Here is a 25,724-nt window from a genome sequence, read left to right on the forward strand (position 1 = left end):
AAGTCGCGAGATAATAATGAAAGAAAAAAACACTCTTGTCACGAAGTTGTGTGCATTTAGATGGTTGATTTCGAGACCTCCAGTTCTAAACTTGAGGTCTCGAAATCAAATTCGTGGAAAATAACTTCTTTGTTGAAAACTATGGCACTTCATAGGGAGCCGTTTCTCACAATGTTTTTTACCATCAACCTCTCCCCATTACTTGTCACCAAGAAAGGTTTTATGCTAATAATTATTTTGAGTGATTACCAATAGTGTCCACTGCCTTTAAAGACTCATGATTTTTTCGAGCAAAAAGTTCACAAGGCCTTATGATTTTTTTCGAGCGAAAAGTTAACAAAGCTATAGCCTTATGATTTTTTTTAGAGCCCCGTTGGACTGGTCGACACGAGAGCTAAGAATTATACCACAACGACGAAGACTGGTGGGCAACGGACTGCCGCATGGCCAGGCCGCAGGATGCTGCCCAGCCACCGGTCACGCCCGACTGGTTTATTGCGTAACACTAATAGACAAATAACAACAATCACAACATTCTTCCACGTTATGTTGTTTTTACTTATTTTTTTTAGTTGGCCGAATTATATTAATTTAGCCTTTGAGAAAGACTCTGCTTTTTTTTTCCAGGCTATATATATGTAGCCTTGTTATTTTTTTTTTTGAGCGAAAAGATTACAAGGCCTTATGATTTGTTTAGAGCGAAAAATTACAAGGCTATAAGTCTTGTGATTTTATTTCGAGCGTAAAGTTCACAAGGCTATAGCCTCGTGGGTTTTTTCGTGCGAAAAATTTACAAGGCTATAAGTCTTATGATTTTTTTCGAGCGAAAAGTTTACAAGGCTAAGTTATCAAGATAAAACAACAGGACTTTACCCCTTGTCGTTTTTTTTAATGTTGGGCTAAAATTTGATAAAACGACTGGACTTATGACCCCTTGTGATTTTTTTTCCTTAAATTTTTAGTCCAAAATTGATAAATATGTTTGAGATTTTGTCAATTTTTGCCCTCAATAAACATAGACTTACACTTTGGAAAAGAATCTGCCATGGGGGAACCCTTTGTAAATTTTTGAGGTTTTAATAATACAACCTGAAAATTCAGTGTTACTTTTCGACAAGTGTTTTCCTTTAATCAAATATTGTCAAATTGTGGCCTCTATTGAGTCCTACTTCTTTGCCTTACTACGGAAGAAAAACAAAGCTTGTGCTATAGAGTCCGCACTAACTACCTTAGCTTCGATCCCTCCACGGTAGACTGGGCCCCTGTCTTTATCCGCAAGGATAAAGACAGGTCGCTGCCGCTAGATCCAGTGATTCCCATTGGATACAATGCACATGCAGTGACATAATGTCCAAATAGTCACTGCTCTCAAGTGAGTGTCATGTCTGAGTGGTTAAGAGCATCGAATTCAAGTTCTGGTGCTGATTCACCGGAGTGTGGGTTCGAATCCCGGTCGTGACACTTGGGTCCTTGAGCAAGATACTTTACTATAATTGCTTCTCTTCACCCAGGGGTATAAATGGGTACCTGCGAGGGTAGAGGTTGATATTGTGTATGAAAAGCCACAAGCCCCTTACAGGCAGCTCAGGGCTGTATACTCCCAAGGGAGCTGAGAAACATTACAGGGATGTTATTGGCCCCATGACCAGGGCACTAATGTAAAGAGCATTGATACGGTTATTGTGAAATGCGCTATATAAGAATTTGTTATTATTATTATTATTATTAAGTCCGCAATGTAATTTGACTGCGTATCTATATGTGAAACGACAGAGGTCAGAGGTCAACTACACGCCAGTTTTTGGCCGCTCTCTGGTGTTATTCACGAGCCTTGAAGAATGACGTCAGACGATCAGGCTACCTCCACGGCAGAAATCTTCTCCAGTTCTTTGCGGTTCTTGGTTCGATTCCCCAGCCTGCTGCCTTGATCCTTAGATTTCTTGGCCTCTAACGAAGTACTTGCAGACAAACCCTGTCTCATGTTCCACTTTGCAGAATTACTAGGAGGAGCGAACTCCTGCGGCTGTTTTGCGTGTCGTCGCAACTTTCTGTGGACGCAAACTTGCTCTTCTTCTTTGGAGTTTGTCTCATCGATGGCATCATCCAGTTGTACTGCTGTGGAGGAGCAAACTCTTGAGGGCGCTCTTCATGTACTTGCTTCTTCACCCTGTCCCATTGCGACTCTTCTGTTTATAAATAAGAATTGTAAACAAATTGTTAGTTTTAAATGACAGCTACCTGATTATAAAAGTTTAACAAAGTCTTCAATATCTTCAGTTGACATCAGGGGTGCGTTTTGGCGATTGCAACTGATACCTGATTTGTGTTGCGAGTACTTATGAAGCCATTTTGCTAAAAACAAAAACATGTGCGCACACACGGTGCCAGATTGAACTGAGAAGTCTCCCGATCAATCTACTCCACGGAAGTAGAATTAAGCAAGACAGTTCTCTAAGAACAAACTCTAACCGGCAAGCAGATACACACATGGTGTTACCGCAAACCTATATATACTAGTAATTTGCAGCCATTTTAAAGACACTGGACACTATTGATAACTGTCAAAGACTAGTCTTCACAGTTGGTGTATCTCAACATTATAATGCATAAAATAACAAACCTCAGCTCAAAGAAAAGAAAATTTCAGCTCAATCTATCGTCAAAGTTGCGAGATATTAATGAGAGAAAAACACACCCTTGCCGCACCATGGTCACACGAAGTTGTGTGCTTTCAGATGCTTGATTTCGAGACCGCAAATTCTAAATCTGAGGTCCCGAAATCAAACTCGCGGAAAATTACTTCTTTCTCAAAAACTACGTCACTTCAGAGGGAGCTGTTTCTCACAATGTTTTATACTATCAACCTCTCCCCATTACTCGTAATCAAGTAAGGTTTTATGATAGTAATTATTTTGAGTAATTGCCAATAGTGTCCACTGCCTTTAAAAACAAAAACATGTGCGCACACGCTGTGCCAGATTGAACTGCGCATTGATGTGTGCTACATTTGGACTAACAATTTGGTTCAGCATGCAACGTGACCAAGAAGACGAGACGTCCCTCCATGCACTGTTCTCAAAATACAGCCCTGGTACAATATTGTTATTGCGGTGTAAAGTCCTTCTGAATCGTTTATTTCAGCAAAGAGGATGTAGAAGGTTTTAGGAAGGTTAGGTTCCAAGGGGCTGTGTTATACTCAACAGGCCTGTAGCTTTAAACGGATTCATGAATTACTGTACATATATGTGACCTGTCACAACGAAATGAGCTATAAGTCGCATTGTGCCATTTCCCATTACAGACGGTCAAAGTCAATTCTTTCTCATAGTGAGAACTCTCTTGTTTCCACAAGCTCTGTCGACTTGGAGGATTATTGTTACCCCAAGTGTTGTATACCATTGGAAAGCTCTTGATCTGCAGAATTCAGAAATGTGAATAGCTAATTTATTTTAAATTCCGACTTTTAGCTCATTTTGTTGTGACAGGTCACACATGTGCCCTCCCTCGGTATCATATCTAAGGCGAGTACACGCAAACATGCAGGTGAGAGTTCATGATACTATGTACAGCCACAGATCTGCTTTGATCATGAAACAGCCCCTTTAATCACAACAACACTCTGAAATCCTAACTCTCCACAAGGTTTAGTGCATGTTCTTCTTTTACCATGTTTACAAGGTTTATCAACATACAATACATAATAATAATAATAATAATAATAATAATAATAATAATAATAATAATAATAATAATAATAATAATAATATCGAAGTCTTATATAGCGCACGTATCTACCTAACGAGGTACTCAAGGCGCTGAGTATATATACAAACTTTCAGAAAGATAGGCTATTGCAGTGATGAATGTTGAGACCCAATTAGTTAGCACCTTATAAGGGTTTACAAGGTTCTACGGCGCATTAAGCAACCACAGCCAGGAACATCGGGGCGAACCCCTTCTCTTTTCGATAAGTGCACTAGGTTCTTTTACATGCGTTACACAACACATGGGACCAACGGCTTTACGTCCCATCCGAAGGACGAAGCAATGGTTAAGTGTCTTGCTTAAGGACACAAGTGTCACGGCTGGGGATTCGAACCCACACTCTGCTGATCAGAAACACCAGAGTTTGAATTCATTGAATTCGATGACATGGTTTCATGGGAAGAGAGGGGACAGTAGAACAAAGGAACTCAAAACGAGCAATGCTGTCCTCGCACTGGACTCCTTTGTATTTTTACATCCTCACATTTTCTCATGCTCTTATGGAGAGTGTTTAGTTAGAGGGACAAAGGAAAGTCCTCACAAAGATAGCGAAAAATTGATGTATGTTTACATAGAGGGACAAAGGAAAGTCCTCACAAAGATAGCGAAAAATTGATGTATGTTTACAAAAACGTGTTCCCAAATGGACTGTTTTTGGTTTAAGTACCGCAACTTCTCTGTAGAATGACAATACAATCCAAGGGGACGCATGGTAAACTGACCCTGTCAATTTACCGCAACTGTGATGTAAAACTAATGTAACAAGCGGAAAGAGGGCGCAGAAGACTTCCCCACAGCCACTGTAACTTATCTAGAAAGTGCAACGGGAACAGCTCCTTGCTGTAAACCTACCGCGACCACGCTGTAAAAAAACTTTGCAAACGCTGCGGAATATAAGTCTAGGTGGGAAAGTCTAATACTTTGCTAGAGCCTTCCGTATCAAGAAAACAACACAAACGCCCTAAAAAGAACAAGAAGATGAAGAAGGGTACCCTACCTTTTCCAATATCCCAAGGTCTCGCCGGCGCCGTCTTGCTCAGCCTCTCTGCTAATCTCTTCTCATCCTCCTCCTTCTGTCTCCGTCTCGCTGACTCTGACTCCTCCTTCATCCTCGCATCTTCCTCCTCCTCCTCATGTTCCTTATCGCCCTCCTCCTCAGCTATCTCCCTCTTGGCTCGGTTTCGCTGCTTCACTTTATCTAGCCGGGCCTTGAGGGCCGCTTTGCGTTTCGCTTTAAGCTGGTCACTCTTGGTTCTCTGACCAAGCGTCTGAAAAAAGAAACGATCGCACAAAACGATATTCCAACTGTATTCTTGAAAAACATCTGTATCAATGGCATTTGGAACTTTAAAGCTTGATTTCTCAAACCAAGGCCAACTGGGTCAATTTCACAAAGGGTTAGGACTATTCCTAACTTAGGACTATAGTCCTAGAAGATATTACAAACTGACGAGTAACTCATCCTAACTCGAGATAAGACAAGTCTTAACTCTTTGTGAAATCCACCCTTGGTCCTACCATGGAGGTAGAGGTAGATACGAAAAGAGTGGAGTGTCCCCTTAAATTTCATGTATATAAATTAACTCAGAAATGAATACTTTCATCACCTTGTGATGGGTTTAGATCGCATCACAATTTTTATTCCATGAGGGGAGGCTTGTGTAAATCTCACTGAGAGTAGTAGTTTTGAAAAGAACTGGTGGTTGACAATCGTTGAGTTGTCAACCAACGGTTCTTCTCAGAACCAACTCTACTCAAAAAGCGATTCATAAATACCTCAGACAGTTTTGCTATTCCTATTGGTGGAGAGCGCGTCACGTGGGTGTGTATAAACCTTTGTCTATGACCGGTAAAAAGTGTTAATTCATGGGCGTGACACGCGACCTTGCACCTGTTCTTATAAGACAGTTTCTTCACTCCTATTGGTAGAGAACAATTGCTGAAACAGATGTGCTACATCACGCGATACGCGCGACGCGCACAACATTCCCTTATAAAGAGTTGTTTACCCGAGGGGGGCGGAGGGCTTTACCATTTCATAGCTAGAGGGGTGTTGTGTTGAAAGAAATCTGTAAAAAATTATCATTTTTTGCATTTATTTTACTTTTTGACAAAAAAGTGATGATGTTTTTGACCGAAAAGGTATTTATGAATGGGAATCAAAGTGTGTTGAATAGGTTTTCAACTAGTGGTTTAAACCCGCCGAGGTCTGGTTCTCTATAATTTACCTCGACTTCGTCTCGGTAAAATTATCAAGAACCAAGCCTCGTTGGGATTAAACCACTAGTTGGAAACCTCTTCACCACACATTGATTCCCTTATTTAAACATGGTGCTATCGCAAAACTAACCATGGTACTGGACACTATTGGTAATTGTCAAAGACCCGTCTTCTCACTTGGTGTATCCCAACATATGCATAAAATAACAAGTCTGTGAATGTTTGGACTCAATTACTCATCGAAGTTGCAAGAGAAGGGTTGTGGGTTCTGAGGTGTTGGTAGTGAGTTGTACTTTGGTATTTTGTTGCTGTAGGTTGTTGGGTTGTCAAAGTGGGTTATGGGTTTTGATATACATGTATGGGTGTCATGGCCGAGCGGATAAGAGCTCTGATGCTTCTGTTCAGCTGAGTGTGGGTCGAATCCCGGTCGTGACACTTGTGTCCCTGAGCAAGACACTTAACTACAATTGCTTCTCTCCACCCAGGGGTAAATGGGGGACCTATGAGGGCAGAGATGGTTCTTGTGATTGATTTAGCCGAGTAGCGCATATTGATGTTGCACAGGCTGCATACTCCCCACCAGGACAAGGGTGTTTTTTTCTTTCATTCATATCTCGCAAGTTCGATGACCGATTGAGCTCAAATTTTCACAGGTTTGTTATTTTATGTATATGTTGAGATACACCAACTGTGAAGGCTAGTCTTTGACAATTACCAATAGTGTCCACTGCTCTTAATCAACACAAAAATCATGTTATCTTCTTACCTCGTCTCTAAGATGACTCAACATCTCCATCTGACTCTGTCTCTCTCCCTCATCCTTTGAGAAGTCAAAGCAGCCGACACCCATCTCTCTCACCTCTGAACAGAAACAAAACTGGCATTAAAGACTCTGGACACTTTTGGTGTTTGTCAAAGACCAGTCTTCTCACTGAGTGTATCTCAACATATGCATGAAAAAACAAACATGTTAAAATTTGAGCTCAATTGGTCATCGAAGTTGCAAGATAATAATGACAGAAAACACCCTTGTCACACAAAATTGGGTGCTTTCAGATGCTTGATTTTGAGACCTCAAAATCTAATATGAGGTCTCGAAATCAAACTCATGGAAAAAAAAATTCTCAAAAACTACGTTACTTCAGAGGGAGCCGTTTCTCATAATGTTTTATACAATCAACAATTCCAACAGTGTCCACTGCCTTTAAAGGGAAGGTACACATTTGGTAATTGTCAAAGAACAGTCTTCTCACTTGGTGTATCCCAACAAAAGCATAAAATAACAAGCTTGTGAAAATTTGGGCTCAATCGGTCAACGAAGTTGCGAGAAAATGATGAAAGAAACAACACCCTTGTTGGACGAATTTGTGTGCTTTCAGATGGGAATAAAATACTTCTAGCTAGAAGTCTTTTAATATTTTAGTGAGAAATTACCTCTTTCTCAAAAAACTATGCTACTTCAGAGGGAGTGTCACAATGTTTTATACTATCAACAGCTCTCCAATGCTCATCACCAAGTCAGTTTTTAAGTTAATATTTGTTTTGAGTAATTACCAAACGTGTACCTTCCCTTTAACCACCTTTCAGTGATCACTTTGCAGAACAAGTTTGTATTTTTTAATTTGTTTTGTCATAATGAAACAATGATTTCTAACCCAGTAGAGAAATTGACTGTTCTCAAGAAATGTACCTCGAGACTTATTTTTATCTATTGAGAAAATGTGGCTTTTGTTCACCGTCTCAAAAATTTATTGAGCTAACCTATGGTAATATTTTTTAGAATATGCTGAAACAATTTGTTTAAAATTATCTTGGGAAACCCGGGCAATACAAACAAAACACAACAAATCTGTCGTGTTCCGAAATAACATTCCCGTGGGCACATGATCGCAACCCATTAAAAGATTTGGGTATTGAAGATTTTGAAGATAATAATAGTGGAAACCTTACCCCTTCAAATATTACTTACTGAGGTGCTGTAGTTTTTGAGAAATGAGTAAAACAATGTCATGAAAATACGTTTGTAAATAATTCAAATAATTTTCGTGACATTGTTTTACTCATTTCCCAAAAACTACAGCACCTCAGCATGTAATGTTTTCATGGAAGCTTTCTACTATCATTATCTTCAAACTGTGTAAGTTTAGTGTAGATCTGTGGACACTGTGTTTTTTTTTTTTTTTGTACAAAAGTTACATAGACCCTTTAAACCACAAGAACGATCTACTGACTAGACTGAATCATTATGCTCAAGTAAAAAAGGAATCCTACATGAGTGAATACGGGCAGGCGCCCAATAGAGTGGTCTTTGTCAAATTGAAATATTCCTACCGTTCCAACCCTTGAGACCTACTCAAAATAATTATTAGCATAAATCCTTACTTGGTAAAGAGTAATGGGTAGAGGTTGATAGTATAAAACACTGCGAGAAACGGCTCCCTCTGAAGTAAAGTAGTTTTCGAGAAAGAAGTAACTTTCCACGAATTTGATATCGAGACCTCAGATTTAGAATTTGTGGTCTCGAAATCAAGCATCTGAAAGCACACAACTTATGCGACAAAAGCATTTTTTCTGTCATTATTATCTGGCAACTTCGACGACCTATTGAGCTAAAATTTACACAGGTTTGTTATTTTATGCATATGTTGAGATACACCAAGTGAGAAGACTGGTCTTTGACAATTGCGAATAGTGTCCAGAGTCTTTAAGACGCAAATACAAAATGTTTCTCTTTCTTTAACACTAAAATTGCGGTTTTCCTTATACATGTACGTTGTGAACTAACACGGAACTCTTGACTCCACAAAATGGCCGACCGTGTTAGCTTTAAAGGAAAACCATAGCCCGACTTGCCCGATTCTCTGCCAAACAGGGCCAAATTTCATAGAGCTGCTATAAGCACACAAATTTGCTTAGCATGAAATTTTTTCCTTGATAAAAACAGGATTACCAACCAAATTTCCATTGGTATTCAGCTGTTGTTTGCTTTTCCTGAAAATCATGTGGAAATTTGGTTGGTAATCCTGTTTTTATAAAGGAAGAAATTTCATGCTAAGCAAATTTTTGTGCTTAGCAGCTCTATAAAATTAGGCCCAGTACACCACAGCACCAAGAGTCCCAATAAAGTAATGTAAGTGCTGAATGGAATTGTCCTCTCTAACCGATAAGAGTCGCTATGTGGCACTCATTATACACACATTCTGGTGATTGTTAAAGGCAGTGGACACTATTGGTAATTGTCAAAGACTAGCCTCCACAGATGGTGAACCTCAACATATGATGATGGTTGAGACCTCAAGTTCTAAATATGAGGTCTCAAAATCAAATTCGTGGAAAATTACTTTTTTCTCGAAAACTATGGCTCTTCAGAGGGAGACGTTTCTCACAATGATTTATACCATCAACCTCTCCCTATTACTCGTCACCAAGAAAGGTTTGATGCCAATAATTATTCTGAGTAATTACCAACAGTGTACACTGCCTTGAAAGCCATTAGACCCTTTTGGTAAACAGTATTGTCCAAGGCCCACACTTCGTGTATCACAACTTCGATATCAAATAACAAACCCTGTGAAAATTTAGGCTCAATCGGTCATCGGAGTCGGGAGAAAATAATGAGAAAACCCACCCTTGTATCCGCCTGTGTTTAAAATAAATCAGTAATTCTCGTTTTACTGTTTTCTCGAGTGAAAAAGTAAAGCATTTCATGGAATAATATTTCAAGAGAAGTCTTTCACCACTACCTTCTGTAAACCCTGTCAGTTATTTGAAAATCTGTGAACTTGCGTTTATAACCGTTTGTTATAAAATGCGTATGGTTAGAAAGATGTTTTAAAAGTAGAACACAATGATCCACACAAATTTGCCTCGAAATTGCGTGGTTTTCCTTTTACTTTGCGGGCCATTTATGGTAGTCAAAAATTTGACTCCCATAAATGACCGACCGTTCATAAATGCCCTTTTGTTAAAAACTTTAAACAAAATACAATTATAGACACTTTGACAATTGAAAATTTGAGGTTTAAAATATTTTTTAAAAAAACTTTGTGAAGAATCTGTTTGATGCGCGTGGGTTGTGTGTACGCGCGCGCGCTTATAAAAAGATTACGTGCGCGCTTACATATATTACGCGCTGTATAGCTATGATTTGCGTTCCGCGTGATAATCTTGCGCGCGCGCGCCCGACACGCGGAAGCCAGCCAGTCTTAAACAGCTTCAGCTGTGTCTTTATCAACCGTTTAAACACCCCCACGTGACGCACCCTCCACCAATAGGAGTAATGAAACTGTCTGGGGTATTTATGAATGGTTGATAATGACCAGTGTTTACGACCAGTTTTTAAAACAAATATTTCCAACCTTGAATGTTTAACTGTCAAAGAAGAAGAGAAAACAAGGACAGTATGACTTTAAAATCCACTGAACACCATGGTAATTACTCAAAGCAATTGTTAGCATAAACACTTACTTAATAACTAGCAATGGAGAGCTGTTGATTTGATAATATAAAACATTGCGAGAAACAGCTCCCTTTGAAGTAACATAGTTTTTGAGAAAGGGGCAACTTTTCACCCAAGTAATTAAAGACATTCAGGCCTGAAGCCTTTCTCAGGCTTCTAAAAGCACACAAATTTGGGCAACAATGGTGCTTTTTTTTTAATTACTCTCTCGCTACTTCGATTGTTTTAAAAGTTTTCACAGATTTGTATTTGATTCATATGTTGGGATACACCAACTGAGAATACTTGTCTTTGACAATTTAATTACCCAATGTAGACAAATGTGCTGTCACCATCCACACTAAACACTAAACGTGGACGGATTTGACATTGGTCTTAAAAACATGGTTATAAATACTTACTTAGAGATATACCAAGTGAGGATTGCCGAAAGTACTAATACTGCCTTTAAGTGGACAAAGCACCTAAACATTTTCTACAAAGCAAAAATAAGCAGCAAATGAGATGGGATTTTTAGCTTGATTTTCCCCTCGAATGATTTCCTTACCATTGGTCTAGAGGGTCGACAGGGCCAGGTACATCTGAGGCCCCCATCTCATACTCCGGCCCCGCCCTTGCTGCCTCCTGTTTTCCCCTCCCCCTCCCTGGATGACTTCCTTACCATTGGTCTAGAGGGTCGACAGGGCCAGGTACATCTGAGGCCCCCATCTCATACTCCAGCCCCGCCCTTTCTGCCTCCTGTTTTCCCCCTCCCCCTCCCTGTATGACTTCCTTACCATTGGTCTAGAGGGTCGACAGGGCCAGGTACATCCGTGGCCCCCATCTCATACTCTGGCCCCGCCCTTGCTGCCTCTTCTTTCCCCCCCCCCCCTAGATAAATTTCCTTACCATTGGTCTTGAGGGTCGACAGGGCCAGGTACATCCGTGCCCCCATCTCATACTCTGGCCCCGCCCTTGCTGCATCTTCTTTCCCCCCCCCCCCCCCCCCTCTAGATGAATTTCCTTACCATTGGTCTTGAGGGTCGACTGGGCCAGGTACATCCGTAGCCCCCATCTCATACTCTGGCCCCGCCCTTGCTGCCTCCTCTTCCTCCTCCTCGAGTCTTCTCTTCTCCTTCATGTCACTGATGGCCTTCTTCTCATAGTCCACCAGGAAGTGATCTGCAACATCGTCCCCTGGGTAAGACGGAATGTGCCAAGATGACTTCAGTATTAGTAATCAGCCATTTGAAAGTTAGATTTGAACAATGTCTGGTACAATGACATGCTTAGCCACAAGGTGTTTTCTTAAATTGAAAGTTCTATGACAATTGAGACAGTTGCTACATCAAATGTTTCAGGGCAAGTGTTTGCATAGTTAGTAAGAGATGCAGGGTTCGGGTCGATACTCGGGAATTGCGAGTCAATAAGCGCAAATACAACCGATTTGAAAAAAGAAAAAAAATCATGATACTTAGTTTTGTATTTACTAATTTTACAAAAATCCTCTGGATAAAACAATTGTTAATGCTCCAGACACCAAGATAAACACCAAGTAAAAAAAAACCCATTCCGACGGCCTTGTTTCCATTTTTAGTGTCCTTTGGCAAAAATTTCAGTCCCGAATGGCCCAACATTCAATGAGAGTGCATGGCACAATGGTACGGGAGTTTGCTCAACTGGAGGTTGCTATACAAAAGCTTGCCCTGAACCAAGACGGGAAGTTAATTCAGAGGTCACAGGTTCAAGTCCCGCTGGTGTAAACCAAAATAAGTAAAGACTGGGTTACAGTGTTCTGTTTTTAATCCTTTAAAGGGTCTATTAGTCATTTTTGAGTAAAAGTTGGTAACATACCTGATTTAACTAATTTGGGGGTGCTGAATCCGAAAATGGTGGCTACCTAGGCTAATTTTAGTCCTTCACCCTGAAAAATCAAATTTAAAACAATACAGAAAACCTAGCAGATGACGGACTTTTCACGTGAAAAATAGTCAGGTTCTGCTGTGGTTCCATATTAATGTTGTCAGGACACCACACAGGGCAGGTAACCGGGTGCAGGTCAGGTATCCGTAACAAACTTTTGATTGTACTGGATAGATCTACGACCAAATTGCACTTTCAGAGGGACCAACAGGTGCTTTCAATGTCATTTGAAAGTATTTGAGTTCGTGTTTTTTCTAATAAAGAGTCATTTATTAGTTGAACATAATTTCTCTGTTGTTAAAAGCACAAACCGTTGATTATTTTCTCTTGTTATGTAGGCCTACACTACTTAAACATGTAGGCCTACCAGGTGTAGTCTAGACTCAACAATGATACAGAAAATTGTATTGTATATATATCAACTTTTCAGTGCTCCCTGTTTTTGAATAGGTTAGCTTTTAGTGTTCACACTCATGGCTTGAAATTATCTTACCAGTCAAAATATTTGATTTTAGAGGATTTTAAAGTAACTCATTTTTTGATTACAGAAAGTATTCTCCACAGTTGACGAACCAATCTAACTGTTGTAGGCTAACAATTGAAAAAATAAATTCCAGTTTGTTTGTTTGTTGGCAGTATAACGCATTGTTAGTCGCGTTTGTACACACACGGACAAATTGCACACAAGAAGACGATAGTAAGATTCCGAAAAAAAGGACAACAACATATGTATACCCTCCATTGATAAAACAATCCACCCCTCTCTTTTCAGCTGGCTGTGAAGAACAAGGAAAAATCAAATATCTCTTTATTCATTATTACCGCTCAATCCACAAGTATAGACTCCTACTTTATTTTTGTGTGTCAGCTAGGACGGTTCCCAGCAATGAATCATTCATGAAAGGTGTGCGTATCTTCGATATTAGCAATCATAGTTTGGAAGACAAACTGAGGCAAATTGTTTTGCTAAACAAAAAAGCTTAAGTCAAAAGACTGTTTTAATTTTGGCCAAGTACACCAGACTCTTACTTTGCTTTTCCAGCAATATTTTATTTGGGAAGAACAACAGGAGTTTAAACTTTTAAAACCAACTTCAAGAAAAGTCTTAAACCCCCCAAAATTGAAAATAGTAAGTTAAAAATGGACCTAATCGTCAAAATGTCTAATACCCATTGGACTTCTTTGCAATGTGATAGTATATGATTTTTGATTTAGATGACTCTGTACATGTTATAGTATAGGGTTTAAGTGGATGCTGGAAAGGATGACATACACTGAAAAGAAGATGCCTCCTTGCACCAAGCTGTTGTATGTGTTTCAGTGTTGTTTCAGTACTACAAGGATACCTTCTCCGGTATACTTCTATCATAACATAACATAAAATCAGGTTAATTTTAGGAAAAACACTATTGGATTTTGGGAAATATCAGCTTGAATGGAATGCTTTGATGCGTCGATTCCATAGAGGCATTTTTGTAATGTCATGTAACTGTATCTCCCCAAAGGATATTAACATGTTTGTAAAATTATATGTTTGTTTATGGGCAGTTCCATAGAAATGTAAACCTCAGTGCCAAAATTTCAAAATGGCACTAATGTGACAAATGAGACATCATTTTGTAGCTAATTGTATGAATTTTAATAAAATATAATTTGTTACTGAAAATATTCAGCGGCTCAAGTGCTATTTTTGACTGAAAAAATACTTTAAAAATAGTGAAATTGGCTCAAAAATAATGTTTTGCCAATTTAATCAAAATTTTTACTGTGGTTAAATAGTGTTTTGTTTGGTTTTGCACCTGTTTGAAGTTTGCTATGGTAACAACACAATGATGGAAAAAAAATGAAAAATTTCTTTAAAAATTTTATGATATTCACTATTTTAGGAAACTTACTTTTCCGATGTACGTCCGACACCAAAATAGTGAATATTTTAATCTCCCTATTTCAACCGTGGGCAGAAAATTTTCAAATTTACACTACAAAGCACAATTGATGCTCTCTATCTAAACATGGAATTATTTCTTTAAAAAAATCTTCTTTATCGTACAAAATCCTGGTGTCGGACGTGCATTTTGTTCGTACGTCCGACACCAGTACGTCCGACACCTCCAAAATAATTATGTGAAAGCCTTTTTGAATGCCTTTAAAATATCATACAAAGCTATAAATTGGTACCTTGGGTAACTCTCACCCAAATCACTCAAATCTTGCCTCAAAACAAGTGTATTTCATTCCCCTTTTTTTCTACTGGCTGCTAAAAACACAATAATTTTAATCCGCAGAAAATTTTAATTTCCATTTCCAAAACCCACTGGTACTTATAATTAATATACGAAAAGCTTGTTTTTTGCAGTATATTTGTTAAATTCAGGTACATGTGGTTACCCCCAAGCAAGGATAGAGCTCTTATTCATTTAGTAAACTGTTGACAATGCTCTAAAGTTGGTTCTTTAGAGAAAATATCAAAACATTTAACACCAAAATTCTTGGTGACCTTTGACCTTGGCAACAGTTACCCACCAAGAACTTTAAACTTAAATTTTTTTTAACACAAGTCCAATCTACAATATATTTGGACCAAATGTTATTTTGCAGACTCATATCTTTCATTGTTAGGCAACATTTTGAAACTTGGGTGTTTGCCGGTTTTGGTTGCCACAGCAATGCATAAGGATACGCATGTACATCATGTACAAGTTGCATTACACATGCACATTGTTTCTATTGATCTCAAAACGTGGTATAAGTTGACAATTAAAGACTTTTTTCAACAAATAATGATTTAATCTGATATTACAACACCAAATTGGTAGATTAAATCATTATTTTATAACAAAAGTGAAAAGTTGAACTGATTGTTACCTATTTTTGAATGCAATTTCGGACAAGTACGTCCGACACTGTGAAATGTACGTCCGACACCAATATATTAAATGCCGTTCCTTAAAATTCAAATTTTAAAACCGAATGTCTCATGGTAAAGTGTAATGACAGAGGTCTGATGAATCCGTAAATAAGAAAAAATTGCATTAAAGTTCAAACACATCACAGAGTTTGAACTACAAATATTGGTTTTCACAAAAAGGCGTTTCTCTGAGTACGTCCGACACCATGGTGTTTTGGGCGAATGGCGTCTATATCCAAAGACATGGATGAATTATTTTTTGATAAAATAACTTTAGTGACTGCCTTATACCTCTATCCAGAATAAAAATTCCTTTTATTTATACCACTGTAATAATACACTCTGTTAAAGTGTCCGAAATGTACGTCCGACCCCGTGGAACTGCCCTTATCAGTTTCCTGAATGCTAGTCCATCTGCATGATGATTTGTGTTTTTTAGCAAGTCACTATTCAATCGAATTGCAATGTGTACTATTAATTCTGTACTTTCTTTTATAGAAATGTCTCTGTAAGGACAGGGATGGGAGCCCAAAGACTACAAAACATTTGTTTATAATTTATATACATTGGGTTGTTTATTGGACATAATATTAAGTGACATCAAACTGAAACACTTGATTTTCGCATTCTAAGTATCTTGAACAATTCTGACAACAAAAAAAGCTGACATGCAAAAATAAAGTAGGAGTCTATACTTGTGGACTATTCAAATAATAAATAACTCTTTATTAGAAAAAACACGAACTGAAATACTTTCAAAATGACATTAAAAGCACCTTTTGGTCCCTCTGAATGTGCAATTTGATTGCAGATCTATCCAGTACACCCAAAAGCTTGTTACGGATACCTGACCTGCACCCAGGTACCTACCCTGTATAGTATCCTGACAACATCAATGTGGAACCACAGCAGAACCTGACTATTTTTCACGTGAGAAGTCTGCGTCTCCTAGGTTTTCTGTATTGTTTTAAACTTGATGTTTCAGGGTGAAGGACTAAAAATTAGGTTTGGTATCCATCATTTTCGGATTCAGCACCCCCAAATTAGTTAAATCAGGTATGTTACCAACTTTTACTCAAAAATGCCGCTCAAAGTTGTTTTTTTTAAAAATCTGGTCTAGACTATATGTAACTTTTGTAGGACAAAAAACACAATGTCCACAGATTTACACTAAACTTATACAGTTTGAAGATGATGATAGTATAAAGCTTCCCTGAAAATATTACGTGCTGAGGTGTTGTAGTTTTTGAGAAATGAGTAAAACAATGTCATGAAAAAAAATTTCGTCTCATGAGACGAAAATTATTTTAATAATTTACAAACGTATTTTCATGACATTGTTTTACTCATTTCTCAAAAACTACAGCACCTCAGTAAGTACTATTTGAAGGGAAGCTTTCCACTCTTATTCTCTTCAAACCCTGTAAGTTTAATGTAAATCTATGGACATTTTGAAAAGGTACCCAAATCCTTTAAAGCCATTGGACCCTTTCGGTACAGAAAAAAAAAAAGTTCGCAGATTTACAAATAACTTACAGGGTTTACAGAAGGTAGTGGTAAAAGACTTCTCTTAAAATATTATTCCATGAAATGCTTTACTTTTTGAGAAAAAAGTTAAAACAATATCAATTCTCGAAAGCGAGAATTACGGATTTATTTTAAACACATGTCATGACAGGGCGAAACGCGCGGATACAAGGGTGGGTTTTCCCGTTATTTTCTCCCGACTCCGATGACCGATTGAGCCTAAATTTTCACAGGTTTGTTATTTGATATAGAAGTTGTGATACACGAAGTGTGGGCCTTGGGCAATACTGTTTACCGAAAGGGTCCAATAGCTTTAAAGGAAAACGTTGACCTCGGATCGGACGATGAAATGCATATGATTAGAAAGATATTTTAAAAGTTGAATATAATGATCCACACAAACATGCCTCGAAAGTGTTTTCCTTGTATGCCGTGGACTAAAACACGGTCAGCAACCTAATTAAGGGAGTCCAAAATTTGATTGCCATAAATGGCCAACTCGCCCGATCCAAGGCAACGTGTTCCTTTAAAGATGGGCTCATACATGTGTAGGTCTGCTTGGAATCAGTAGAGAAAGTTGATGGTTAAAAAAAACGGTCACAGGTTCTGTTTAACCCTTTAGGAAAATAAGCGTAAGGGCACAACTCTTTACCTGCTGTCAGAATGGCTCCTTTTGACATCTCCTCCTAGAGCTTTAACTTGGCCTCTAAGGCTGCCCTGAAAACACAACAAAAAAATCAAGTCTTGAAACACTAAAACATACTACATGTATCGTTACCTGGTATTTACTTCTTTTGGGAAGGAACATTACAGAATTGGTTTTTGCTAACAGAACAGTTGCTGGCAGTGTAAGCACTTTATGTAATCCACCATCAATACATAAACTGACAAACCTGTAGAAGTTTGAGGTCGATCGGCCATCTGGTTCACGAGAGAATAGTGAAAAACTGATTACAAATTTTACATTGCATCGATGCCAAAATTAAATGAATAAAACGCTCACTGAGCGATAAACTCCAAACGCGAAGTTAGAATATTTATTTCTCATCAAATATGACATTTCAGGCAGAAATATTTCAAGAGATGTTTTCTACTATCATCATCATTAGACCGTGTAAGTTTTATGTAAATCTGTGATCTTCGCGATTTTTGTTTCTTACCATTTCTGTAACGTTCCTTTAAAGGCAGTTTGGTAATTACTCAAAATAATTATTATCATAAAACCTTTCTTGATTACGAGTAATGGGGAGAGGTTGATAGTACAAAATATTGTGAGAAACAGCTCCCTCTGAAGTGACGCAGTTTTGGAGAAAGAAGTAATTTTCCACGAATTGGACGTCTCGAAATCATGCATCTCAAAGCACACAACTTCGTGTGACCATGGTGCGACAAGGGTGTATTTTCTTTCATTAATATCCCGCAACTTCAACGACCGATTGAGCTCAAATTTTCACAGGTTTGTTACTTTATGCATATGTTGAGATACACCAAATGTGAAGACTAGTCTTTGACAATACCCGATAGTGTCCAGAGTCTTTAACACAGATGTGTGTTGGGCATTGTATACTCACTGTTTTATCAGAACTATCACAGGCAAATCACTCAGGTGGGATTTGAACCCATGACCTTTGCATTGCTAGAGCAGACACATGTATAACTTGGGAAAGTACTGAGTATACAGTGCTTTCATACACATCGGTGTAAACAAATTATATTATTTATCTCCGATGCAAAACCTGGAATATATTATAGTTTAAACAAACTTTTCTTAAAGTCACCTGGAAGTGGTATTTTTTCAAAATAAAGCTTTTGTCAACAATCAAAATATGTGTTTTGATGAGTAGAATATGAATAAATAGTTAACTAAGGTTCCAAAAAATTTGTTTTCTTTTTATTTATAAATTTAAGAGTTAGGCCCGACCCGAGAGGGCGCTGTCCATGACGTCAATCGAGGCACGATAGTTGAAGAGAAAATGTGTAGTCTGGCCTCGTATACTGGGTACCTGATCGGTATGATGCATACGTACAGAACTATGGTCACGAACCATGTCTGCACGCACTATGGCTGCTGTGCGGACGGTCCACTCGGATTACCCTGCACGGACAATGGCATGCAGTGCCAACACAAGATAGCTTGGCGCTTGACGATTGGTGTAAGCTAAAAACATGCCCTCAAAGTTGAAACATTACCCAAATTGTTTTCTCATCAGGCAAATGCTCCTTTAAGTTCATCACGTCTTTCAGGTACCTTCTTCGACGTCCCACTAGCAAGAAAAATTGTTGGGATGGTGTCATGTTTCAGAATACTTTTTCTTTTCATGTCAAATGTGTGGTGTATTGTTTTTCGGATTCGAAGCACGACGGTTCGAAGTGTTCGCTGCACAGCGATGAAAAAAGACAATGGACCGACCACTTTGCAAACTGACCCCATCTAAAGTTGTTTTACTGCATTTAGCAGCAATACACCTGGTCGGCATTGCCGGAAAAATGCAAGAAAAACCTTTTTTTTGAAACGCACAAACTCACGACTAGTACTTGCATGTACTTCCACATGTGTTCGATGTTCGATCAAGGCAAGGTTACCCCCTTCACAGTCCCTAAGGATGTAGGCATGGGCATCATCCACTAAAAGCCACCAGCTCCTAGGGCTGTAACAGGGTTACCCCCTTCACAGTCCCTAAGGATGTAGGCATGGCTGTCATCCACTAGGAGCCACCTACTCCTAGGGCTGAAACAGGGTTACCCCCTTCACAGTCCCTAAGGATGTAGGCATGGGTATCATCCACTAGGAGCCACCTGTTACCCCCTTCACAGTCCCTAAGGATGTAGGCATGGGCATCATCCACTAAAAGCCACCTACTCCTAGGGCTGAAACAGGGTTACCCCCTTCACAGTCCCTAAGGATGTAGGCATGGGTATCATCCACTAAAAGCCACCAGCTCCTAGGGCTGTAACAGGGTTACCCCCTTCACAGTCCCTAAGGATGTAGGCATGGCTGTCATCCACTAGAAGCCACCTACTCCTAGGGCTGAAACAGGGTTACCCCCTTCACAGTCCCTAAGGATGTAGGCACGGGTATCATCCACTAGGAGCCACCTACTCCTAGGGCTGAAACAGACTTACCCCCTTCAGTCCATAAGGATGTAGGCATGGGTATCATCCACTAGGAGCCATCTACTCCTAGGGCTGAAACAGGGTTACCCCCTTCACAGTCCCTAAGGATGTAGGCATGGGTATCATCCACTAAAGGCCACCAACTCTTAGGGCTGAAACAGGGTTACCCCCTTCACAGTCCCTAAGGATGTAGGCATGGGTATCATCCACAAGGAGCCATCTACTTCTAGGGCTGAAATAGGGTTACCCCCTTCACAGTCCCTAAGGATGTAGGCATGGGTATCATCCACTAGGAGCCACCTACTCCTAGGGCTGAAACAGGGTTACCCCCTTCACAGTCCCTAAGGATGTAGCATGGGTATCATCCACTAGGAGCCACCTACTCCTAGGGCTGAAACAGGGTTACCCCCTTCACAGTCTGTAAGGATGTAGGCATGGGTATCATCCACTAGGAGCCACCTACTCCTAGGGCTGAAACAGGGTTACCCCCTTCACAGTCCCTAAGGATGTAGGCATGGGTATCATCCACAAGGAGCCATCTACTTCTAGGGCTGAAATAGGGTTACCCCCTTCACAGTCCCTAAGGATGTAGGCATGGGTATCATCCACTAGGAGCCACCTACTCCTAGGGCTGAAACAGGGTTACCCCCTTCACAGTCCCTAAGGATGTAAGCATGGGTATCATCCACTAGGAGCCACCTACTCCTAGGGCTGAAACAGGGTTACCCCCTTCACAGTCTGTAAGGATGTAGGCATGGGTATCATCCACTAGGAGCCACCTACTCCTAGGGCTGAAACAGGGTTACCCCCTTCACAGTCCCTAAGGATGTAGGCATGGGTATCATCCACTAGGAGCCACCTACTCCTAGGGCTGAAACAGGGTTACCCCCTTCACAGTCCCTAAGGATGTAAGCATGGGTATCATCCACTAGGAGCCACCTACTCCTAGGGCTGAAACAGGGTTACCCCCTTCACAGTCCCTAAGGATGTAGGCATGGGTATCATCCACTAGGAGCCACCTACTCCTAGGGCTGAAACAGGGTTACCCCCTTCACAGTCCTAAGGATGTAGGCATGGGTATCATCCACTAGGAGCCACCTACTCCTAGGGCTGAAACAGGGTTACCCCCTTCACAGTCCCTAAGGATGTAAGCATGGGTATCATCCACTAGGAGCCACCTACTCCTAGGGCTGAAACAGGGTTACCCCCTTCACAGTCCCTAAGGATGTAGGCATGGGTATCATCCACAAGGAGCCATCTACTTCTAGGGCTGAAATAGGGTTACCCCCTTCACAGTCCCTAAGGATGTAGGCATGGGTATCATCCACTAGGAGCCACCTACTCCTAGGGCTGAAACAGGGTTACCCCCTTCACAGTCCCTAAGGATGTAAGCATGGGTATCATCCACTAGGAGCCACCTACTCCTAGGGCTGAAACAGGGTTACCCCTTCACAGTCCCTAAGGATGTAGGCATGGGTGTCATCCACTAGAAGCCACCTACTCCTAGGGCTGAAACAGGGTCACCCCCTTCAAAGTCTTTAATGATCATCCACTAGGAGCATGGCTGGTGGAGCAAAATGCACTACCTTCAAAACTTTTTTAGGGAATGAAACATGCATCTTACATTATTTACCTTGATTTATCCAATGCATTTTCTTCTGCTGCTGTAAGGACTTTCTCTTTCTCAGCTCGGGACTGAACTCCGTCATTCTTCTTGGTCCAGATACTTGCTTTCTGTAAAAAAAAAAAAAAAAAAAAAAAAAAGACCAATAACCATAAGGAAACTGACAGGGTAAAGTTTTGAATAATTTTGATTGGAACTTGAAATGTTAAAGACGGTGGACACTATTGGCAATTGTCAAAAACTAGCCTTCACAGTTGGTGTATCTCAACATGCATGCAATAACAAACCTGTGAAAATTTGATATCAATCGGTCGTCGAAGTTGCGAGATAATAATAATAGAAAAAACACCCTTGTCACACGAAGTTGTGTGCGTTTAGATAGTTGATTTAGAACTTGAGGTCTCGAAATCAAATTCGTGGAAAATTACTTCTTTCTCGAAAACTATGGCATTTCAGAGGAAGCCATTTCTCACAATGTTTTATACCATTAACCTCTCCCCATTACTCATCACCAATAAGAGAGGTTTTACGCTAATAGTTATTTTGAGTAATTACCAATAGTGTCCACTGCCTTTAACTTGAGTTTGATTGCTTAAAGGGTCTGGGTACTTTTTGTAACACAAAACACGAAGTCCACAGATTTAGATTAACTTACATACACTGTTTGAAGATAATGATAGTAGAAAGATTTCCTTAAAATAATTACTAACTTGCTGAGGTTCTGCAGTTTTAGAGAAATGAGTAAAACAATGCCACAAAAAAATAATGTTTGTCTCAGTTTTGGCCGTAAAAAGTATTTTAATACTTTTTACAGCAAAATTGCATTTTTATCATTTATAACTGGTTTTTACATGCTGAAATAATTTTCGTCTCACTGAGACGAAGATTATTTTTGTGACTCAGGTTTTACTCATATCATTTGCGATGAAAAAGTGTGACAAGTGCAATTGGTTCTTTTACATGCGTTACACAACACATGGGACCAACAGCTTTACGTCCCTTTCAAAGGACGAAGTAATGGTGAAGTGTCTTGCTTAAGAACACAAGTGTCACGGCTAGGGAATCAAACCCACACTCTGCTGATCAGAAACAACAACGTTTGAATTCAGTGCTCTGTACCGTTTGGCCACGACACTTCCATGGGGGTGTCAAACATAGGTGAACATGGTAAATAAACACCTTTTCAGACAGAGTCTCATTTCAGTTCATCCTAGGTCCAGCCTACCTTATTAACAGGTTTAGCCTTGACTGTAGTAGAGTTCTCTTGAAGTTGTTCTTTGCCGAGTGCCTCTTGTTTCCGGAATAACTCTGCTTTCAAACCCACCAGCTGCAAAAGAAGAAAGTGATCACATTGATTAATGTCAAGTTATTAACTCCAGTCTCCTGACGATGACTAGAGCAAGGTAGTCCAAATGTTGAGACCGATTTAAGAACTGACTCCAATTTCCTATCTTCCGCCCGGGTATAGTTAAAAAGCAGGACAGAGAAAAGAGAAGTCTCCTGAATAATCCAATTTGGATAGACAGGCCTTCGGGTCACAGTGTTTTGGTTCACTTTTTTTCTATCCTGGCCGGCTTAAGTTGGTTATGTTGTTTATTGGTTCCTGTTTTTGTCTGATCATGTTGTTTTGTCATATTTTTTGTCTTTTAATAATATGTCTGGAGATGTTCTTTGTTTTTTGTGTTGTTGATTTGTTGTTGTGTTTTGGTTGTTTTTTGTTTGTTTGTTGTTTCTTTGGGTTGTTGTTGTTGCTGTTGTTGTCCCTGTTGCTGTTGTTGTCCCTATTGTTGTTGTTGTCCCTATTGTTGTTGTCTCTGTTTTGTTTTTCTCCCTGTTGTCTTACTTGGTTGCCCAACCACCCCCTCTCTTCCCCACTCTTTTCTTCCAACTGCGTTTTGTAATAATAATTTCTTGTCAATATTTTATTTATTTTATTTGACATTTTTTGATTTATTCATGTTATTGTATTTGTTAGTTTTCCTGATTCTGTTAACTTGTTTTGTAGTAGTATACTGTACCTTTGTGAACGTTATTGTCTTGTATCTTGGTCGAATAAATACTAATTATAATAATGATAATAATAATTCTACTCCGCGATAGTAGTATGTATACAGAAAGACAGTTCTCTAAGAACAAACTCTACCTGGCAAGTAGATACACACACATGGTGTTACAGCAAACCAAACATAAATTGATACCTCGGCTTGCCATGCAATGCCTAGAATATATTCATTTCTGTTTTAGTGTGAACTTTTTTGGGGGTGTTTCAAAATAACTTGGGTAGCATCTCAGCATAAAAAGTTGGTTTTCCATTAAAAAATTATTTCACCTCCTGAAACTGAAAAGCTGAAGGTTCCTACTTGGATATATCCATGGTCTACATATTTTACAGTTACACAAAACGTTGAGCGATTGAGTCACTCGATCGTATTGGTAACTTTTTCAATGTTCCTTAATTTTGATTTTAATTCTTTATTTAAAAGCCAGAATAAACTTTAGGTTTTTTGTATCTCAATTTGATCAGTGAAAAACTTCATGATGGACCGTGTTCTGAGTCTGTGTTCAGTAGAAAGGGTAGAAGAGTTGACTTGTAGGCCTAGATGATTGTATAGGGAAAAGTTTCTGTATCACACGCCACCACTTTTTCATTCAATATGAAATAATATCAAGTCTCATTAGGCCTACCTCAATGAGATAATGTAGGCCTACTTCTAGAAACTATAAGGCTCCCCTGTGAGCCTTATGTAGGGGTCACATAATTATTTAGGGCCTTCTTAACGCTATACTTTTTCAAATCAGCGTTGATGAGTGAAAGTTTTATGACCGCTAGCCAGCCAGAACTGAAGTTTCCTGTGTACTGTACAACTAAAGCTTTCCCCAACCTACTCAATATACATTCATAATGCTTGTATTTCCTTTTTGTTGAGTGAAATTAAAAAACATCGTCAAAAATTACAATTTTCTGCATGAAAAGTGGTGGCAGGGAAACGGATGTGTTAACTGGGGCACTGATTCCTTTTTCGAAATTTTAACATTAATTTCGAAAAAGGCGGAAAAATAGGCGGAAAGGTTTCCGTATGGCGCCACCACTTTTTCATTCGATATGAAATAATAGTATCTAATTTACCTCAATAATAAGATATCCCTTTTTGTAAAAATGAGTGAAAAAGTGGTGGCGCCATACGGAAAGTTATCCGAATAGGCTTAGGCCTACAAACAATAGTACAAATACACGTACAATGACCGATAATGTCAACATTTCTAAAAAGGAATACAGTGCCCCAGTTACACTGGGTCTGTGTTGTATTGATTGATTGATAACTTTAGAAAGAAATTAATTTATTTTGATCTGGTGGATGGAAGTGTGAACTTGAAGGGGAGGAAAAATAAAGTAAATTCCATTCAACAGTGTTCAAATTTCAATTCAACAACCATCATCAATCATGCCATTATCATCATATTATGTCATGACCACATGACAACAATCGATCGTGACAATTAATTCAAACTTTCAAAATCAAAGAGTTCTTACGAGGAATAATTCACTTCTAATCTATTTACTTGCCTGAGTTCATGTTTCCACTGAGGTGTGGTCTACAGGGGAACGTATCTGTAGATAAACCACAATTTCAGGTAATGTGGCTATTGCTGCAGTCCAATGTGAATGTACACTAGGTTGTTGTTGGCAATCAAATTCGGTTTAAGGGCGCCGCCATCTTTTAAGCTAAACCACGGTTTTCTGTTACCGACAATAGAGGGCGCTATACTCCAAGAGCCGTCGTGTAAATTAATTAATTATTGGCTCTTTATGGGCCCTGATCCCAATTTCATCGATCTGCTCCAGCAGAAAAAAAAATAGTTAAGCAGGTTACCAGAATAAGGTTACCCGCCAAATTAAAAAGTACAATTTGTGACTGGTATTTCTTCTTACAGCAGTGAACTTCAAAGTATTAAAGGCAGTGGACACTATTGGTAATTACTCAAAATAATTATTATCATAAAACCTTACTTGTTAATGAGTAATGGGAAGAGGTTGATAGTATAAAACATTGTGAGAAACGGCTCCCTCTGAAGTGACATAGTTTTCGAGAAAGAAGTAATTGTCCACGAATTTGATTTCGAGACCTCAGTTTTAGAATTGAGGTCTCGAAATCAAGCACCTGGAAGCACCGTACAACTTGTGCAACACGGGCGTTTTCTTCCAT

At 39.3% G+C, this 25,724-nt stretch overlaps 1 pseudogene; it reads right to left on the bottom strand.

Moving 5' to 3' along the window:
- Positions 1-1,735: 1,735 nt before the first annotated feature.
- Positions 1,736-25,724, bottom strand: LOC117288867 (annotated as a pseudogene).

Source organism: Asterias rubens, chromosome 4 (genome assembly GCF_902459465.1).
Source record: "Asterias rubens chromosome 4, eAstRub1.3, whole genome shotgun sequence".
Taxonomy (NCBI): domain Eukaryota; kingdom Metazoa; phylum Echinodermata; class Asteroidea; order Forcipulatida; family Asteriidae; genus Asterias; species Asterias rubens.